This window comes from Balaenoptera borealis (assembly GCF_965194805.1).
Source record: "Balaenoptera borealis genome assembly, chromosome: 9".
Lineage (NCBI taxonomy): Eukaryota > Metazoa > Chordata > Mammalia > Artiodactyla > Balaenopteridae > Balaenoptera > Balaenoptera borealis.
The window spans coordinates 95,758,653-95,780,662 of record NC_138873.1 but is presented as its reverse complement, the minus strand read 5'-3'; positions in this window follow the sequence as shown (position 1 = coordinate 95,780,662).

Below are 22,010 nucleotides of genomic sequence, written 5' to 3'. Positions count from 1 at the left end.
TTAAGCAGCCATAGTGTGTTTTCTAAATGTGTGACTCCGTTCTGTTTTGTAATTCAGTTCAAGGGTAGCGGTTTTTACATTCCCTCTATAAGTGATATCTCATGATAAGTGTCTTTTTCTGTGGGACTTATTTCACTTAGAATCGTCATACCTAAATCCACTCATCATGCTGCTACTAGCCTTATGACATTGATTTCATGGCTGAGTGATATTCCATTGTACATAAGGACCACAACTTCTTTATCCATTCTTCTCTTTCCTCGGATATTTAAGGTGTAACGAAGTGGAGGTTCTTGTCAACAGAGTAGCCCAAAACTTTGGGGTGCCTGTGTCTTGCTGATTTTTAATTTTCCCAATTTATACGCCCATGAGTGGAAGTGCCCAAGCTCTCTAAGCTGAGTTTTTTAGATGTTTCAGGACACACCGTACACTTCTCCAGAGTGGCTGTTGGCAATTTACGTCCCGCCCTTCAGCGTAGCAAGGCTCCCATTTCTCCATGGCCTGTCCTGCATTTCTGGTTTTGACCCTTTATTCAGCATGACCCTTTTGACCGATGGGAAGCGAGACTTCTTTGTAGCGCTGATTTGCCTTTCCAGGTTGCTTGGTTGGCCAAAAAGGGCGTATGCGTTTTTTCCTGAATATATTCAGGAAAAAACGCATACGCCCTTTTTGGCCAAGGGCATCATTGTCGAGGTTTTGCCGCTTTTCCTGTGCTTTAAAGGCGATTCGAATCTACCTCCTGAAATCTGTTTCCTGCAATTCTGCCTTGCTTTCAAATCCTCTTCGTTGCCTTCCCTCAATATATTTGTGGACGAGAGTTATCATTTCTAAGTCTGCAGGTTTGTGAATTGCAGTGCCCCTGAGCTCCATTCTTCAACTCGCTTTCTTGGGAGCTGGCCGCAAAAGCGCAGGATTGCTTCAGGCCGTATTCTGGTTCCTGGCGGCAGGCTGAGCCTGTGGTTAATTCTTCTTCCTGATGGGAAAACAGAGTGACCTGTGCCTGTCCCAACACCTAGAGCTAGTCTCTCATTGGTTGCCCCTCTTCCCGTTCATCCTCAGGACAAATTGCAACCTGTACGGAACAGGAGGATAAAGGTGCTGATTCTCCAAGGAGAGAGATTGCTAGTAAAGCGGCTGGAATGGCGAACCGGAGCACAAGGAGATGAGAAATGAGGTGCGTTTTAGAAACCTTTCCCGATCACACGGTGTGCCATCTTCGGGGTTTCTCATGCATGTTTTCAATGTAGGACGATGCCCTTGAACCTGGAGATTTGGGACCCATGGGATGGGTACCACGCCGTATTAATTTAAAGGGTCTGCGTTAGCTCACCCAACCTCACCAAACCTCTCAGCCCCAAGAGTGTCCACCCATATGTCTCAATCAGCTGTGGGTCTAGATATGGTCAATCCAGGTGGCATCACAGCCCCTGAACGAATTTTGTAAGAATTTCTCTCTCTTTCACTGTCTTTGTTTCACGGGTTTTGAAAAGTAATTGATTTTTATAATGGGGTTTAGCTGCTTTTCACTGCTGTGTTTATGCCGCTTTACACCCACTTGACTCACTTACAGAGAGATATCAATACATAGGTTTTAAGATTCTTACTAGTCAGATATATTCTTGGGCGGTGAATAGGGGGTGTTGAGTCCAGTTCACTGAGCAAGGAGTAGGTCTTGTCTATTACATATTGGGTTTATGGAACGGTATCTGAGCTAATTTGAAACCCTTGATTTATGCATCACCCCACCTCACCTTTCCCGTTAAGCAGCCATAGTGTGTTTTCTAAACGTGTGACTCTGTTCTATTTTGTAATGCAGTTCAAGGGTAGCGGTTTTTACATTCCCTCTATAAGTGATATCTTATGATAAGTGTCTTTTTCTGTGTGATTTATTTCACTTAGAATCGTCATACCTAAATCCACTCATCATGCTGCTACTAGCCTTATGACATTGATTTCATGGCTGAGTGATATTCCATTGTACATAAGGACCACAACTTCTTTATCCATTCTTCTCTTTCCTCGGATATTTAAGGTGTAATGAAGTGGAGGTTTTTGTCAACAGAGTAGCCCAAAATTTGGGGTGCCTGTGTCTTGCTGATTTTTAGTTTTCCCAATTTATACGCCCATGAGTGGAAGTGCCCAAGCTCTCTAAGCTGAGTTTTTTAGATGTTTCAGGACACACCGTACACTTCTCCAGAGTGGCTGTTGGCAATTTACGTCCCGCCCATCAGCGTAGCTAGGCTCCCATTTCTCCATGGCCTGTCCTGCATTTCTGGTTTTGACACTTTATTCAGCGTGGCCCTTTTGACCAATGGGAAGCGAGACTTCTTTGTAGCGCTGATTTGCCTTTCCAGGTTGCTTGGTTGGCCAAAAAGGGCGTATGCGATTTTTCCTGAATATATTCAGGAAAAAACGCATACGCCCTTTTTGGCCAAGTGCATCACTGTCGAGGTTTTGCCGCTTTTCCTGTGCTTTAAAGGCGATTCGAATGTACCTCCTGAAATCTGTTTCCTGCAATTCTGCCTTGCTTTCAAATCCTCTTCGTTGCCTTCCCTCAATATATTTGTGGACGAGAGTTATCATTTCTAAGTCTGCAGGTTTGTGAATTGCAGTGCCCCTGAGCTCCATTATTCAACTCGCTTTCTTGGGAGCTGGCCGCAAAATCGCAGGATTGCTTCAGGCCGTATTCTGGTTCCTGGCGGAAGGCTGAGCCTGTGGTTAATTCTTCTTCCTGATGGGAAAACAGAGTGACGTGTGCCTGTCCCAACACCTAGAGCTAGTCTCTCATTGGTTGCCCCTCTTCCCGTTCATCCTCAGGACAAATTGCAACCTGTACGGAACAGGAGGATAAAGGTGCTGATTCTCCAAGGAGAGAGATTGCTAGTAAAGCGGCTGGAATGGCGAACCGGAGCACAAGGAGATGAGAAATGAGGTGCGTTTTAGAAACCTTTCCCGATCACACGGTGTGCCATCTTCGGGGTTTCTCATGCATGTTTTCAATGTAGGACGATGCCCTTGAACCTGGAGATTTGGGACCCATGGGATGGGTACCACGCCGTATTAATTTAAAGGGTCTGCGTTAGCTCACCCAACCTCACCAAACCTCTCAGCCCCAAGAGTGTCCACCCATATGTCTCAATCAGCTGTGGGTCTAGATATGGTCAATCCAGGTGGCATCACAGCCCCTGAACGAATTTTGTAAGAATTTCTCTCTCTTTCACTGTCTTTGTTTCACGGGTTTTGAAAAGTAATTGATTTTTATAATGGGGTTTAGCTGCTTTTCACTGCTGTGTTTATGCCGCTTTACACCCACTTGACTCACTTACAGAGAGATATCAATACATAGGTTTTAAGATTCTTACTAGTCAGATATATTCTTGGGCGGTGAATAGGGGGTGTTGAGTCCAGTTCACTGAGCAAGGAGTAGGTCTTGTCTATTACATATTGGGTTCATGGAACGGTATCTGAGCTAATTTGAAACCCTTGATTTATGCATCACCCCACCTCACCTTTCCCGTTAAGCAGCCATAGTGTGTTTTCTAAATGTGTGACTCCGTTCTGTTTTGTAATTCAGTTCAAGGGTAGCGGTTTTTACATTCCCTCTATAAGTGATATCTCATGATAAGTGTCTTTTTCTGTGGGACTTATTTCACTTAGAATCGTCATACCTAAATCCACTCATCATGCTGCTACTAGCCTTATGACATTGATTTCATGGCTGAGTGATATTCCATTGTACATAAGGACCACAACTTCTTTATCCATTCTTCTCTTTCCTCGGATATTTAAGGTGTAACGAAGTGGAGGTTCTTGTCAACAGAGAAGCCCAAAACTTTGGGGTGCCTGTGTCTTGCTGATTTTTAGTTTTTCCAATTTATACGCCCATGAGTGGAAGTGCCCAAGCTCTCTAATCTGAGTTTTTTAGATGTTCCAGGACACACCTTACACTTCTCCAGAGTGGCTGTTGGCAATTTACGTCCCGCCCTTCAGCGTAGCAAGGCTCCCATTTCTCCATGGCCTGTCCTGCATTTCTGGTTTTGACCCTTTATTCAGCATGACCCTTTTGACCGATGGGAAGCGAGACTTCTTTGTAGCGCTGATTTGCCTTTCCAGGTTGCTTGGTTGGCCAAAAAGGGCGTATGCGTTTTTTCCTGAATATATTCAGGAAAAAACGCATACGCCCTTTTTGGCCAAGGGCATCATTGTCGAGGTTTTGCCGCTTTTCCTGTGCTTTAAAGGCGATTCGAATCTACCTCCTGAAATCTGTTTCCTGCAATTCTGCCTTGCTTTCAAATCCTCTTCGTTGCCTTCCCTCAATATATTTGTGGACGAGAGTTATCATTTCTAAGTCTGCAGGTTTGTGAATTGCAGTGCCCCTGAGCTCCATTATTCAACTCGCTTTCTTGGGAGCTGGCCGCAAAAGCGCAGGATTGCTTCAGGCCGTATTCTGGTTCCTGGCGGCAGGCTGAGCCTGTGGTTAATTCTTCTTCCTGATGGGAAAACAGAGTGACCTGTGCCTGTCCCAACACCTAGAGCTAGTCTCTCATTGGTTGCCCCTCTTCCCGTTCATCCTCAGGACAAATTGCAACCTGTACGGAACAGGAGGATAAAGGTGCTGATTCTCCAAGGAGAGAGATTGCTAGTAAAGCGGCTGGAATGGCGAACCGGAGCACAAGGAGATGAGAAATGAGGTGCGTTTTAGAAACCTTTCCCGATCACACGGTGTGCCATCTTCGGGGTTTCTCATGCATGTTTTCAATGTAGGACGATGCCCTTGAACCTGGAGATTTGGGACCCATGGGATGGGTACCACGCCGTATTAATTTAAAGGGTCTGCGTTAGCTCACCCAACCTCACCAAACCTCTCAGCCCCAAGAGTGTCCACCCATATGTCTCAATCAGCTGTGGGTCTAGATATGGTCAATCCAGGTGGCATCACAGCCCCTGAACGAATTTTGTAAGAATTTCTCTCTCTTTCACTGTCTTTGTTTCACGGGTTTTGAAAAGTAATTGATTTTTATAATGGGGTTTAGCTGCTTTTCACTGCTGTGTTTATGCCGCTTTACACCCACTTGACTCACTTACAGAGAGATATCAATACATAGGTTTTAAGATTCTTACTAGTCAGATATATTCTTGGGCGGTGAATAGGGGGTGTTGAGTCCAGTTCACTGAGCAAGGAGTAGGTCTTGTCTATTACATATTGGGTTCATGGAACGGTATCTGAGCTAATTTGAAACCCTTGTTTTATGCATCACCCCACCTCACCTTTCCCGTTAAGCAGCCATAGTGTGTTTTCTAAATGTGTGACTCCGTTCTGTTTTGTAATTCAGTTCAAGGGTAGCGGTTTTTACATTCCCTCTATAAGTGATATCTCATGATAAGTGTCTTTTTCTGTGGGACTTATTTCACTTAGAATCGTCATACCTAAATCCACTCATCATGCTGCTACTAGCCTTATGACATTGATTTCATGGCTGAGTGATATTCCATTGTACATAAGGACCACAACTTCTTTATCCATTCTTCTCTTTCCTCGGATATTTAAGGTGTAACGAAGTGGAGGTTCTTGTCAACAGAGAAGCCCAAAACTTTGGGGTGCCTGTGTCTTGCTGATTTTTAGTTTTCCCAATTTATACGCCCATGAGTGGAAGTGCCCAAGCTCTCTAAGCTGAGTTTTTTAGATGTTTCAGGACACACCGTACACTTCTCCAAGTGGCTGTTGGCAATTTACGTCCCGCCCTTCAGCGTAGCAAGGCTCCCATTTCTCCATGGCCTGTCCTGCATTTCTGGTTTTGACCCTTTATTCAGCATGACCCTTTTGACCGATGGGAAGCGAGACTTCTTTGTAGCGCTGATTTGCCTTTCCAGGTTGCTTGGTTGGCCAAAAAGGGCGTATGCGTTTTTTCCTGAATATATTCAGGAAAAAACGCATACGCCCTTTTTGGCCAAGGGCATCATTGTCGAGGTTTTGCCGCTTTTCCTGTGCTTTAAAGGCGATTCGAATGTACCTCCTGAAATCTGTTTCCTGCAATTCTGCCTTGCTTTCAAATCCTCTTCGTTGCCTTCCCTCAATATATTTGTGGACGAGAGTTATCATTTCTAAGTCTGCAGGTTTGTGAATTGCAGTGCCCCTGAGCTCCATTCTTCAAGTCGCTTTCTTGGGAGCTGGCCGCAAAAGCGCAGGATTGCTTCAGGCCGTATTCTGGTTCCTGGCGGCAGGCTGAGCCTGTGGTTAATTCTTCTTCCTGATGGGAAAACAGAGTGACCTGTGCCTGTCCCAACACCTAGAGCTAGTCTCTCATTGGTTGCCCCTCTTCCCGTTCATCCTCAGGACAAATTGCAACCTGTACGGAACAGGAGGATAAAGGTGCTGATTCTCCAAGGAGAGAGATTGCTAGTAAAGCGGCTGGAATGGCGAACCGGAGCACAAGGAGATGAGAAATGAGGTGCGTTTTAGAAACCTTTCCCGATCACACGGTGTGCCATCTTCGGGGTTTCTCATGCATGTTTTCAATGTAGGACGATGCCCTTGAACCTGGAGATTTGGGACCCATGGGATGGGTACCACGCCGTATTAATTTAAAGGGTCTGCGTTAGCTCACCCAACCTCACCAAACCTCTCAGCCCCAAGAGTGTCCACCCATATGTCTCAATCAGCTGTGGGTCTAGATATGGTCAATCCAGGTGGCATCACAGCCCCTGAACGAATTTTGTAAGAATTTCTCTCTCTTTCACTGTCTTTGTTTCACGGGTTTTGAAAAGTAATTGATTTTTATAATGGGGTTTAGCTGCTTTTCACTGCTGTGTTTATGCCGCTTTACACCCACTTGACTCACTTACAGAGAGATATCAATACATAGGTTTTAAGATTCTTACTAGTCAGATATATTCTTGGGCGGTGAATAGGGGGTGTTGAGTCCAGTTCACTGAGCAAGGAGTAGGTCTTGTCTATTACATATTGGGTTCATGGAACGGTATCTGAGCTAATTTGAAACCCTTGTTTTATGCATCACCCCACCTCACCTTTCCCGTTAAGCAGCCATAGTGTGTTTTCTAAATGTGTGACTCCGTTCTGTTTTGTAATTCAGTTCAAGGGTAGCGGTTTTTACATTCCCTCTATAAGTGATATCTCATGATAAGTGTCTTTTTCTGTGGGACTTATTTCACTTAGAATCGTCATACCTAAATCCACTCATCATGCTGCTACTAGCCTTATGACATTGATTTCATGGCTGAGTGATATTCCATTGTACATAAGGACCACAACTTCTTTATCCATTCTTCTCTTTCCTCGGATATTTAAGGTGTAACGAAGTGGAGGTTCTTGTCAACAGAGAAGCCCAAAACTTTGGGGTGCCTGTGTCTTGCTGATTTTTAGTTTTCCCAATTTATACGCCCATGAGTGGAAGTGCCCAAGCTCTCTAAGCTGAGTTTTTTAGATGTTTCAGGACACACCGTACACTTCTCCAGAGTGGCTGTTGGCAATTTACGTCCCGCCCTTCAGCGTAGCAAGGCTCCCATTTCTCCATGGCCTGTCCTGCATTTCTGGTTTTGACCCTTTATTCAGCATGACCCTTTTGACCGATGGGAAGCGAGACTTCTTTGTAGCGCTGATTTGCCTTTCCAGGTTGCTTGGTTGGCCAAAAAGGGCGTATGCGTTTTTTCCTGAATATATTCAGGAAAAAACGCATACGCCCTTTTTGGCCAAGGGCATCATTGTCGAGGTTTTGCCGCTTTTCCTGTGCTTTAAAGGCGATTCGAATGTACCTCCTGAAATCTGTTTCCTGCAATTCTGCCTTGCTTTCAAATCCTCTTCGTTGCCTTCCCTCAATATATTTGTGGACGAGAGTTATCATTTGTAAGTCTGCAGGTTTGTGAATTGCAGTGCCCCTGAGCTCCATTATTCAACTCGCTTTCTTGGGAGCTGGCCGCAAAAGCGCAGGATTGCTTCAGGCCGTATTCTGGTTCCTGGCGGCAGGCTGAGCCTGTGGTTAATTCTTCTTCCTGATGGGAAAACAGAGTGACCTGTGCCTGTCCCAACACCTAGAGCTAGTCTCTCATTGGTTGCCCCTCTTCCCGTTCATCCTCAGGACAAATTGCAACCTGTACGGAACAGGAGGATAAAGGTGCTGATTCTCCAAGGAGAGAGATTGCTAGTAAAGCGGCTGGAATGGCGAACCGGAGCACAAGGAGATGAGAAATGAGGTGCGTTTTAGAAACCTTTCCCGATCACACGGTGTGCCATCTTCGGGGTTTCTCATGCATGTTTTCAATGTAGGACGATGCCCTTGAACCTGGAGATTTGGGACCCATGGGATGGGTACCACGCCGTATTAATTTAAAGGGTCTGCGTTAGCTCACCCAACCTCACCAAACCTCTCAGCCCCAAGAGTGTCCACCCATATGTCTCAATCAGCTGTGGGTCTAGATATGGTCAATCCAGGTGGCATCACAGCCCCTGAACGAATTTTGTAAGAATTTCTCTCTCTTTCACTGTCTTTGTTTCACGGGTTTTGAAAAGTAATTGATTTTTATAATGGGGTTTAGCTGCTTTTCACTGCTGTGTTTATGCCGCTTTACACCCACTTGACTCACTTACAGAGAGATATCAATACATAGGTTTTAAGATTCTTACTAGTCAGATATATTCTTGGGCGGTGAATAGGGGGTGTTGAGTCCAGTTCACTGAGCAAGGAGTAGGTCTTGTCTATTACATATTGGGTTCATGGAACGGTATCTGAGCTAATTTGAAACCCTTGTTTTATGCATCACCCCACCTCACCTTTCCCGTTAAGCAGCCATAGTGTGTTTTCTAAATGTGTGACTCCGTTCTGTTTTGTAATTCAGTTCAAGGGTAGCGGTTTTTACATTCCCTCTATAAGTGATATCTCATGATAAGTGTCTTTTTCTGTGGGACTTATTTCACTTAGAATCGTCATACCTAAATCCACTCATCATGCTGCTACTAGCCTTATGACATTGATTTCATGGCTGAGTGATATTCCATTGTACATAAGGACCACAACTTCTTTATCCATTCTTCTCTTTCCTCGGATATTTAAGGTGTAACGAAGTGGAGGTTCTTGTCAACAGAGAAGCCCAAAACTTTGGGGTGCCTGTGTCTTGCTGATTTTTAGTTTTCCCAATTTATACGCCCATGAGTGGAAGTGCCCAAGCTCTCTAAGCTGAGTTTTTTAGATGTTTCAGGACACACCGTACACTTCTCCAAGTGGCTGTTGGCAATTTACGTCCCGCCCTTCAGCGTAGCAAGGCTCCCATTTCTCCATGGCCTGTCCTGCATTTCTGGTTTTGACCCTTTATTCAGCATGACCCTTTTGACCGATGGGAAGCGAGACTTCTTTGTAGCGCTGATTTGCCTTTCCAGGTTGCTTGGTTGGCCAAAAAGGGCGTATGCGTTTTTCCTGAATATATTCAGGAAAAAACGCATACGCCCTTTTTGGCCAAGGGCATCATTGTCGAGGTTTTGCCGCTTTTCCTGTGCTTTAAAGGCGATTCGAATGTACCTCCTGAAATCTGTTTCCTGCAATTCTGCCTTGCTTTCAAATCCTCTTCGTTGCCTTCCCTCAATATATTTGTGGACGAGAGTTATCATTTCTAAGTCTGCAGGTTTGTGAATTGCAGTGCCCCTGAGCTCCATTCTTCAAGTCGCTTTCTTGGGAGCTGGCCGCAAAAGCGCAGGATTGCTTCAGGCCGTATTCTGGTTCCTGGCGGCAGGCTGAGCCTGTGGTTAATTCTTCTTCCTGATGGGAAAACAGAGTGACCTGTGCCTGTCCCAACACCTAGAGCTAGTCTCTCATTGGTTGCCCCTCTTCCCGTTCATCCTCAGGACAAATTGCAACCTGTACGGAACAGGAGGATAAAGGTGCTGATTCTCCAAGGAGAGAGATTGCTAGTAAAGCGGCTGGAATGGCGAACCGGAGCACAAGGAGATGAGAAATGAGGTGCGTTTTAGAAACCTTTCCCGATCACACGGTGTGCCATCTTCGGGGTTTCTCATGCATGTTTTCAATGTAGGACGATGCCCTTGAACCTGGAGATTTGGGACCCATGGGATGGGTACCACGCCGTATTAATTTAAAGGGTCTGCGTTAGCTCACCCAACCTCACCAAACCTCTCAGCCCCAAGAGTGTCCACCCATATGTCTCAATCAGCTGTGGGTCTAGATATGGTCAATCCAGGTGGCATCACAGCCCCTGAACGAATTTTGTAAGAATTTCTCTCTCTTTCACTGTCTTTGTTTCACGGGTTTTGAAAAGTAATTGATTTTTATAATGGGGTTTAGCTGCTTTTCACTGCTGTGTTTATGCCGCTTTACACCCACTTGACTCACTTACAGAGAGATATCAATACATAGGTTTTAAGATTCTTACTAGTCAGATATATTCTTGGGCGGTGAATAGGGGGTGTTGAGTCCAGTTCACTGAGCAAGGAGTAGGTCTTGTCTATTACATATTGGGTTCATGGAACGGTATCTGAGCTAATTTGAAACCCTTGTTTTATGCATCACCCCACCTCACCTTTCCCGTTAAGCAGCCATAGTGTGTTTTCTAAATGTGTGACTCCGTTCTGTTTTGTAATTCAGTTCAAGGGTAGCGGTTTTTACATTCCCTCTATAAGTGATATCTCATGATAAGTGTCTTTTTCTGTGGGACTTATTTCACTTAGAATCGTCATACCTAAATCCACTCATCATGCTGCTACTAGCCTTATGACATTGATTTCATGGCTGAGTGATATTCCATTGTACATAAGGACCACAACTTCTTTATCCATTCTTCTCTTTCCTCGGATATTTAAGGTGTAACGAAGTGGAGGTTCTTGTCAACAGAGAAGCCCAAAACTTTGGGGTGCCTGTGTCTTGCTGATTTTTAGTTTTCCCAATTTATACGCCCATGAGTGGAAGTGCCCAAGCTCTCTAAGCTGAGTTTTTTAGATGTTTCAGGACACACCGTACACTTCTCCAGAGTGGCTGTTGGCAATTTACGTCCCGCCCTTCAGCGTAGCAAGGCTCCCATTTCTCCATGGCCTGTCCTGCATTTCTGGTTTTGACCCTTTATTCAGCATGACCCTTTTGACCGATGGGAAGCGAGACTTCTTTGTAGCGCTGATTTGCCTTTCCAGGTTGCTTGGTTGGCCAAAAAGGGCGTATGCGTTTTTTCCTGAATATATTCAGGAAAAAACGCATACGCCCTTTTTGGCCAAGGGCATCATTGTCGAGGTTTTGCCGCTTTTCCTGTGCTTTAAAGGCGATTCGAATCTACCTCCTGAAATCTGTTTCCTGCAATTCTGCCTTGCTTTCAAATCCTCTTCGTTGCCTTCCCTCAATATATTTGTGGACGAGAGTTATCATTTGTAAGTCTGCAGGTTTGTGAATTGCAGTGCCCCTGAGCTCCATTATTCAACTCGCTTTCTTGGGAGCTGGCCGCAAAAGCGCAGGATTGCTTCAGGCCGTATTCTGGTTCCTGGCGGCAGGCTGAGCCTGTGGTTAATTCTTCTTCCTGATGGGAAAACAGAGTGACCTGTGCCTGTCCCAACACCTAGAGCTAGTCTCTCATTGGTTGCCCCTCTTCCCGTTCATCCTCAGGACAAATTGCAACCTGTACGGAACAGGAGGATAAAGGTGCTGATTCTCCAAGGAGAGAGATTGCTAGTAAAGCGGCTGGAATGGCGAACCGGAGCACAAGGAGATGAGAAATGAGGTGCGTTTTAGAAACCTTTCCCGATCACACGGTGTGCCATCTTCGGGGTTTCTCATGCATGTTTTCAATGTAGGACGATGCCCTTGAACCTGGAGATTTGGGACCCATGGGATGGGTACCACGCCGTATTAATTTAAAGGGTCTGCGTTAGCTCACCCAACCTCACCAAACCTCTCAGCCCCAAGAGTGTCCACCCATATGTCTCAATCAGCTGTGGGTCTAGATATGGTCAATCCAGGTGGCATCACAGCCCCTGAACGAATTTTGTAAGAATTTCTCTCTCTTTCACTGTCTTTGTTTCACGGGTTTTGAAAAGTAATTGATTTTTATAATGGGGTTTAGCTGCTTTTCACTGCTGTGTTTATGCCGCTTTACACCCACTTGACTCACTTACAGAGAGATATCAATACATAGGTTTTAAGATTCTTACTAGTCAGATATATTCTTGGGCGGTGAATAGGGGGTGTTGAGTCCAGTTCACTGAGCAAGGAGTAGGTCTTGTCTATTACATATTGGGTTTATGGAACGGTATCTGAGCTAATTTGAAACCCTTGATTTATGCATCACCCCACCTCACCTTTCCCGTTAAGCAGCCATAGTGTGTTTTCTAAACGTGTGACTCTGTTCTATTTTGTAATGCAGTTCAAGGGTAGCGGTTTTTACATTCCCTCTATAAGTGATATCTTATGATAAGTGTCTTTTTCTGTGTGATTTATTTCACTTAGAATCGTCATACCTAAATCCACTCATCATGCTGCTACTAGCCTTATGACATTGATTTCATGGCTGAGTGATATTCCATTGTACATAAGGACCACAACTTCTTTATCCATTCTTCTCTTTCCTCGGATATTTAAGGTGTAATGAAGTGGAGGTTTTTGTCAACAGAGTAGCCCAAAATTTGGGGTGCCTGTGTCTTGCTGATTTTTAGTTTTCCCAATTTATACGCCCATGAGTGGAAGTGCCCAAGCTCTCTAAGCTGAGTTTTTTAGATGTTTCAGGACACACCGTACACTTCTCCAGAGTGGCTGTTGGCAATTTACGTCCCGCCCATCAGCGTAGCTAGGCTCCCATTTCTCCATGGCCTGTCCTGCATTTCTGGTTTTGACACTTTATTCAGCATGGCCCTTTTGACCAATGGGAAGCGAGACTTCTTTGTAGCGCTGATTTGCCTTTCCAGGTTGCTTGGTTGGCCAAAAAGGGCGTATGCGATTTTTCCTGAATATATTCAGGAAAAAACGCATACGCCCTTTTTGGCCAAGTGCATCACTGTCGAGGTTTTGCCGCTTTTCCTGTGCTTTAAAGGCGATTCGAATGTACCTCCTGAAATCTGTTTCCTGCAATTCTGCCTTGCTTTCAAATCCTCTTCGTTGCCTTCCCTCAATATATTTGTGGACGAGAGTTATCATTTGTAAGTCTGCAGGTTTGTGAATTGCAGTGCCCCTGAGCTCCATTATTCAACTCGCTTTCTTGGGAGCTGGCCGCAAAAGCGCAGGATTGCTTCAGGCCGTATTCTGGTTCCTGGCGGCAGGCTGAGCCTGTGGTTAATTCTTCTTCCTGATGGGAAAACAGAGTGACCTGTGCCTGTCCCAACACCTAGAGCTAGTCTCTCATTGGTTGCCCCTCTTCCCGTTCATCCTCAGGACAAATTGCAACCTGTACGGAACAGGAGGATAAAGGTGCTGATTCTCCAAGGAGAGAGATTGCTAGTAAAGCGGCTGGAATGGCGAACCGGAGCACAAGCAGATGAGAAATGAGGTGCGTTTTAGAAACCTTTCCCGATCACACGGTGTGCCATCTTCGGGGTTTCTCATGCATGTTTTCAATGTAGGACGATGCCCTTGAACCTGGAGATTTGGGACCCATGGGATGGGTACCACGCCGTATTAATTTAAAGGGTCTGCATTAGCTCACCCAACCTCACCAAACCTCTCAGCCCCAAGAGTGTCCACCCATATGTCTCAATCAGCTGTGGGTCTAGATATGGTCAATCCAGGTGGCATCACAGCCCCTGAACGAATTTTGTAAGAATTTCTCTCTCTTTCACTGTCTTTGTTTCACGGGTTTTGAAAAGTAATTGATTTTTATAATGGGGTTTAGCTGCTTTTCACTGCTGTGTTTATGCCGCTTTACACCCACTTGACTCACTTACAGAGAGATATCAATACATAGGTTTGAAGATTCTTACTAGTCAGATATATTCTTGGGCGGTGAATAGGGGGTGTTGAGTCCAGTTCACTGAGCAAGGAGTAGGTTTTGTCTATTACATATTGGGTTTATGGAACGGTATCTGAGCTAATTTGAAACCCTTGATTTATGCATCACCCCACCTCACCTTTCCCGTTAAGCAGCCATAGTGTGTTTTCTAAACGTGTGACTCTGTTCTATTTTGTAATGCAGTTCAAGGGTAGCGGTTTTTACATTCCCTCTATAAGTGATATCTTATGATAAGTGTCTTTTTCTGTGTGATTTATTTCACTTAGAATCGTCATAGCTAAATCCAATCATAATGCTGCTACTAGCCTTATGACATTGATTTCATGGCTGAGTGATATTCCATTGTACATAAGGACCACAACTTCTTTATGCATTCTTCTCTTTCCTCGGATATTTAAGGTGTAATGAAGTGGAGGTTTTTGTCAACAGAGTAGCCCAAAATTTGGGGTGCCTGTGTCTTGCTGATTTTTAGTTTTCCCAGTTTATACGCCCATGAGTGGAAGTGCCCAAGCTCTCTAAGCTGAGTTTTTTAGATGTTTCAGGACACACCGTACACTTCTCCAGAGTGGCTGTTGGCAATTTACGTCCCGCCCATCAGCGTAGCAAGGCTCCCATTTCTCCATGGCCTGTCCTGCATTTCTGGTTTTGACACTTTATTCAGCATGGCCCTTTTGACCAATGGGAAGCGAGACTTCTTTGTAGCGCTGATTTGCCTTTCCAGGTTGCTTGGTTGGCCAAAAAGGGCGTATGCGATTTTTCCTGAATATATTCAGGAAAAAACGCATACGCCCTTTTTGGCCAAGGGCATCATTGTCGAGGTTTTGCCGCTTTTCCTGTGCTTTAAAGGCGATTCGAATGTACCTCCTGAAATCTGTTTCCTGCAATTCTGCCTTGCTTTCAAATCCTCTTCGTTGCCTTCCCTCAATATATTTGTGGACGAGAGTTATCATTTGTAAGTCTGCAGGTTTGTGAATTGCAGTGCCCCTGAGCTCCATTATTCAACTCGCTTTCTTGGGAGCTGGCCGCAAAAGCGCAGGATTGCTTCAGGCCGTATTCTGGTTCCTGGCGGCAGGCTGAGCCTGTGGTTAATTCTTCTTCCTGATGGGAAAACAGAGTGACCTGTGCCTGTCCCAACACCTAGAGCTAGTCTCTCATTGGTTGCCCCTCTTCCCGTTCATCCTCAGGACAAATTGCAACCTGTACGGAACAGGAGGATAAAGGTGCTGATTCTCCAAGGAGAGAGATTGCTAGTAAAGCGGCTGGAATGGCGAGCCGGAGCACAAGGAGATGAGAAATGAGGTGCGTTTTAGAAACCTTTCCCGATCACACGGTGTGCCATCTTCGGGGTTTCTCATGCATGTTTTCAATGTAGGACGATGCCCTTGAACCTGGAGATTTGGGACCCATGGGATGGGTACCACGCCGTATTAATTTAAAGGGTCTGCGTTAGCTCACCCAACCTCACCAAACCTCTCAGCCCCAAGAGTGTCCACCCATATGTCTCAATCAGCTGTGGGTCTAGATATGGTCAATCCAGGTGGCATCACAGCCCCTGAACGAATTTTGTAAGAATTTCTCTCTCTTTCACTGTCTTTGTTTCACGGGTTTTGAAAAGTAATTGATTTTTATAATGGGGTTTAGCTGCTTTTCACTGCTGTGTTTATGCCGCTTTACACCCACTTGACTCACTTACAGAGAGATATCAATACATAGGTTTTAAGATTCTTACTAGTCAGATATATTCTTGGGCGGTGAATAGGGGGTGTTGAGTCCAGTTCACTGAGCAAGGAGTAGGTCTTGTCTATTACATATTGGGTTCATGGAACGGTATCTGAGCTAATTTGAAACCCTTGTTTTATGCATCACCCCACCTCACCTTTCCCGTTAAGCAGCCATAGTGTGTTTTCTAAATGTGTGACTCCGTTCTGTTTTGTAATTCAGTTCAAGGGTAGCGGTTTTTACATTCCCTCTATAAGTGATATCTCATGATAAGTGTCTTTTTCTGTGGGACTTATTTCACTTAGAATCGTCATACCTAAATCCACTCATCATGCTGCTACTAGCCTTATGACATTGATTTCATGGCTGAGTGATATTCCATTGTACATAAGGACCACAACTTCTTTATCCATTCTTCTCTTTCCTCGGATATTTAAGGTGTAACGAAGTGGAGGTTCTTGTCAACAGAGTAGCCCAAAACTTTGGGGTGCCTGTGTCTTGCTGATTTTTAATTTTCCCAATTTATACGCCCATGAGTGGAAGTGCCCAAGCTCTCTAAGCTGAGTTTTTTAGATGTTTCAGGACACACCGTACACTTCTCCAGAGTGGCTGTTGGCAATTTACGTCCCGCCCTTCAGCGTAGCAAGGCTCCCATTTCTCCATGGCCTGTCCTGCATTTCTGGTTTTGACCCTTTATTCAGCATGACCCTTTTGACCGATGGGAAGCGAGACTTCTTTGTAGCGCTGATTTGCCTTTCCAGGTTGCTTGGTTGGCCAAAAAGGGCGTATGCGTTTTTTCCTGAATATATTCAGGAAAAAACGCATACGCCCTTTTTGGCCAAGGGCATCATTGTCGAGGTTTTGCCGCTTTTCCTGTGCTTTAAAGGCGATTCGAATCTACCTCCTGAAATCTGTTTCCTGCAATTCTGCCTTGCTTTCAAATCCTCTTCGTTGCCTTCCCTCAATATATTTGTGGACGAGAGTTATCATTTCTAAGTCTGCAGGTTTGTGAATTGCAGTGCCCCTGAGCTCCATTCTTCAACTCGCTTTCTTGGGAGCTGGCCGCAAAAGCGCAGGATTGCTTCAGGCCGTATTCTGGTTCCTGGCGGCAGGCTGAGCCTGTGGTTAATTCTTCTTCCTGATGGGAAAACAGAGTGACCTGTGCCTGTCCCAACACCTAGAGCTAGTCTCTCATTGGTTGCCCCTCTTCCCGTTCATCCTCAGGACAAATTGCAACCTGTACGGAACAGGAGGATAAAGGTGCTGATTCTCCAAGGAGAGAGATTGCTAGTAAAGCGGCTGGAATGGCGAACCGGAGCACAAGCAGATGAGAAATGAGGTGCGTTTTAGAAACCTTTCCCGATCACACGGTGTGCCATCTTCGGGGTTTCTCATGCATGTTTTCAATGTAGGACGATGCCCTTGAACCTGGAGATTTGGGACCCATGGGATGGGTACCACGCCGTATTAATTTAAAGGGTCTGCGTTAGCTCACCCAACCTCACCAAACCTCTCAGCCCCAAGAGTGTCCACCCATATGTCTCAATCAGCTGTGGGTCTAGATATGGTCAATCCAGGTGGCATCACAGCCCCTGAACGAATTTTGTAAGAATTTCTCTCTCTTTCACTGTCTTTGTTTCACGGGTTTTGAAAAGTAATTGATTTTTATAATGGGGTTTAGCTGCTTTTCACTGCTGTGTTTATGCCGCTTTACACCCACTTGACTCACTTACAGAGAGATATCAATACATAGGTTTTAAGATTCTTACTAGTCAGATATATTCTTGGGCGGTGAATAGGGGGTGTTGAGTCCAGTTCACTGAGCAAGGAGTAGGTCTTGTCTATTACATATTGGGTTTATGGAACGGTATCTGAGCTAATTTGAAACCCTTGATTTATGCATCACCCCACCTCACCTTTCCCGTTAAGCAGCCATAGTGTGTTTTCTAAACGTGTGACTCTGTTCTATTTTGTAATGCAGTTCAAGGGTAGCGGTTTTTACATTCCCTCTATAAGTGATATCTTATGATAAGTGTCTTTTTCTGTGTGATTTATTTCACTTAGAATCGTCATACCTAAATCCACTCATCATGCTGCTACTAGCCTTATGACATTGATTTCATGGCTGAGTGATATTCCATTGTACATAAGGACCACAACTTCTTTATCCATTCTTCTCTTTCCTCGGATATTTAAGGTGTAATGAAGTGGAGGTTTTTGTCAACAGAGTAGCCCAAAATTTGGGGTGCCTGTGTCTTGCTGATTTTTAGTTTTCCCAATTTATACGCCCATGAGTGGAAGTGCCCAAGCTCTCTAAGCTGAGTTTTTTAGATGTTTCAGGACACACCGTACACTTCTCCAGAGTGGCTGTTGGCAATTTACGTCCCGCCCATCAGCGTAGCTAGGCTCCCATTTCTCCATGGCCTGTCCTGCATTTCTGGTTTTGACACTTTATTCAGCGTGGCCCTTTTGACCAATGGGAAGCGAGACTTCTTTGTAGCGCTGATTTGCCTTTCCAGGTTGCTTGGTTGGCCAAAAAGGGCGTATGCGATTTTTCCTGAATATATTCAGGAAAAAACGCATACGCCCTTTTTGGCCAAGTGCATCACTGTCGAGGTTTTGCCGCTTTTCCTGTGCTTTAAAGGCGATTCGAATGTACCTCCTGAAATCTGTTTCCTGCAATTCTGCCTTGCTTTCAAATCCTCTTCGTTGCCTTCCCTCAATATATTTGTGGACGAGAGTTATCATTTCTAAGTCTGCAGGTTTGTGAATTGCAGTGCCCCTGAGCTCCATTATTCAACTCGCTTTCTTGGGAGCTGGCCGCAAAATCGCAGGATTGCTTCAGGCCGTATTCTGGTTCCTGGCGGAAGGCTGAGCCTGTGGTTAATTCTTCTTCCTGATGGGAAAACAGAGTGACGTGTGCCTGTCCCAACACCTAGAGCTAGTCTCTCATTGGTTGCCCCTCTTCCCGTTCATCCTCAGGACAAATTGCAACCTGTACGGAACAGGAGGATAAAGGTGCTGATTCTCCAAGGAGAGAGATTGCTAGTAAAGCGGCTGGAATGGCGAACCGGAGCACAAGGAGATGAGAAATGAGGTGCGTTTTAGAAACCTTTCCCGATCACACGGTGTGCCATCTTCGGGGTTTCTCATGCATGTTTTCAATGTAGGACGATGCCCTTGAACCTGGAGATTTGGGACCCATGGGATGGGTACCACGCCGTATTAATTTAAAGGGTCTGCGTTAGCTCACCCAACCTCACCAAACCTCTCAGCCCCAAGAGTGTCCACCCATATGTCTCAATCAGCTGTGGGTCTAGATATGGTCAATCCAGGTGGCATCACAGCCCCTGAACGAATTTTGTAAGAATTTCTCTCTCTTTCACTGTCTTTGTTTCACGGGTTTTGAAAAGTAATTGATTTTTATAATGGGGTTTAGCTGCTTTTCACTGCTGTGTTTATGCCGCTTTACACCCACTTGACTCACTTACAGAGAGATATCAATACATAGGTTTTAAGATTCTTACTAGTCAGATATATTCTTGGGCGGTGAATAGGGGGTGTTGAGTCCAGTTCACTGAGCAAGGAGTAGGTCTTGTCTATTACATATTGGGTTCATGGAACGGTATCTGAGCTAATTTGAAACCCTTGATTTATGCATCACCCCACCTCACCTTTCCCGTTAAGCAGCCATAGTGTGTTTTCTAAATGTGTGACTCCGTTCTGTTTTGTAATTCAGTTCAAGGGTAGCGGTTTTTACATTCCCTCTATAAGTGATATCTCATGATAAGTGTCTTTTTCTGTGGGACTTATTTCACTTAGAATCGTCATACCTAAATCCACTCATCATGCTGCTACTAGCCTTATGACATTGATTTCATGGCTGAGTGATATTCCATTGTACATAAGGACCACAACTTCTTTATCCATTCTTCTCTTTCCTCGGATATTTAAGGTGTAACGAAGTGGAGGTTCTTGTCAACAGAGAAGCCCAAAACTTTGGGGTGCCTGTGTCTTGCTGATTTTTAGTTTTTCCAATTTATACGCCCATGAGTGGAAGTGCCCAAGCTCTCTAATCTGAGTTTTTTAGATGTTTCAGGACACACCTTACACTTCTCCAGAGTGGCTGTTGGCAATTTACGTCCCGCCCTTCAGCGTAGCAAGGCTCCCATTTCTCCATGGCCTGTCCTGCATTTCTGGTTTTGACCCTTTATTCAGCATGACCCTTTTGACCGATGGGAAGCGAGACTTCTTTGTAGCGCTGATTTGCCTTTCCAGGTTGCTTGGTTGGCCAAAAAGGGCGTATGCGTTTTTTCCTGAATATATTCAGGAAAAAACGCATACGCCCTTTTTGGCCAAGGGCATCATTGTCGAGGTTTTGCCGCTTTTCCTGTGCTTTAAAGGCGATTCGAATCTACCTCCTGAAATCTGTTTCCTGCAATTCTGCCTTGCTTTCAAATCCTCTTCGTTGCCTTCCCTCAATATATTTGTGGACGAGAGTTATCATTTCTAAGTCTGCAGGTTTGTGAATTGCAGTGCCCCTGAGCTCCATTATTCAACTCGCTTTCTTGGGAGCTGGCCGCAAAAGCGCAGGATTGCTTCAGGCCGTATTCTGGTTCCTGGCGGCAGGCTGAGCCTGTGGTTAATTCTTCTTCCTGATGGGAAAACAGAGTGACCTGTGCCTGTCCCAACACCTAGAGCTAGTCTCTCATTGGTTGCCCCTCTTCCCGTTCATCCTCAGGACAAATTGCAACCTGTACGGAACAGGAGGATAAAGGTGCTGATTCTCCAAGGAGAGAGATTGCTAGTAAAGCGGCTGGAATGGCGAACCGGAGCACAAGGAGATGAGAAATGAGGTGCGTTTTAGAAACCTTTCCCGATCACACGGTGTGCCATCTTCGGGGTTTCTCATGCATGTTTTCAATGTAGGACGATGCCCTTGAACCTGGAGATTTGGGACCCATGGGATGGGTACCACGCCGTATTAATTTAAAGGGTCTGCGTTAGCTCACCCAACCTCACCAAACCTCTCAGCCCCAAGAGTGTCCACCCATATGTCTCAATCAGCTGTGGGTCTAGATATGGTCAATCCAGGTGGCATCACAGCCCCTGAACGAATTTTGTAAGAATTTCTCTCTCTTTCACTGTCTTTGTTTCACGGGTTTTGAAAAGTAATTGATTTTTATAATGGGGTTTAGCTGCTTTTCACTGCTGTGTTTATGCCGCTTTACACCCACTTGACTCACTTACAGAGAGATATCAATACATAGGTTTTAAGATTCTTACTAGTCAGATATATTCTTGGGCGGTGAATAGGGGGTGTTGAGTCCAGTTCACTGAGCAAGGAGTAGGTCTTGTCTATTACATATTGGGTTCATGGAACGGTATCTGAGCTAATTTGAAACCCTTGTTTTATGCATCACCCCACCTCACCTTTCCCGTTAAGCAGCCATAGTGTGTTTTCTAAATGTGTGACTCCGTTCTGTTTTGTAATTCAGTTCAAGGGTAGCGGTTTTTACATTCCCTCTATAAGTGATATCTCATGATAAGTGTCTTTTTCTGTGTGACTTATTTCACTTAGAATCGTCATAGCTAAATCCACTCATCATGCTGCTACTAGCCTTATGACATTGATTTCATGGCTGAGTGATATTCCATTGTATATAAGGACCACATCTTCTTTATCCATTCTTCTCTTTCCTGGGATATTTAAGGTGTAACAAAGTGGAGGTTCTTGTCAACAGAGTAGCCCAAAACTTTGGGGTGCCTGTGTCTTGCTGATTTTTAGTTTTCCCAATTTATACGCCCATGAGTGGAAGTGCCCTATGCTCTCTAAGCTGAGTTTTTTAGATGTTTCAGGACACACCGTACACTTCTCCAGAGTGGCTGTTGGCAATTTACATCCCGCCCATCAGTGTAGCAAGGCTCCCATTTCTCCATGGCCTGTCCTGCATTTCTGGTTTTGACACTTTATTCAGCATGGCCCTTTTGACCGATGGGAAGCGAGACTTCTTTGTAGCGCTGATTTGCCTTTCCAGGTTGCTTGGTTGGCCAAAAAGGGCGTATGCGTTTTTTCCTGAATATATTCAGGAAAAAACGCATACGCCCTTTTTGGCCAAGGGCATCACTGTCGAGGTTTTGCCGCTTTTCCTGTGCTTTAAAGGCGATTCGAATCTACCTCCTGAAATCTGTTTCCTGCAATTCTGCCTTGCTTTCAAATCCTCTTCGTTGCCTTCCCTCAATATATTTGTGGACGAGAGTTATCATTTGTAAGTCTGCAGGTTTGTGAATTGCAGTGCCCCTGAGCTCCATTATTCAACTCGCTTTCTTGGGAGCTGGCCGCAAAAGCG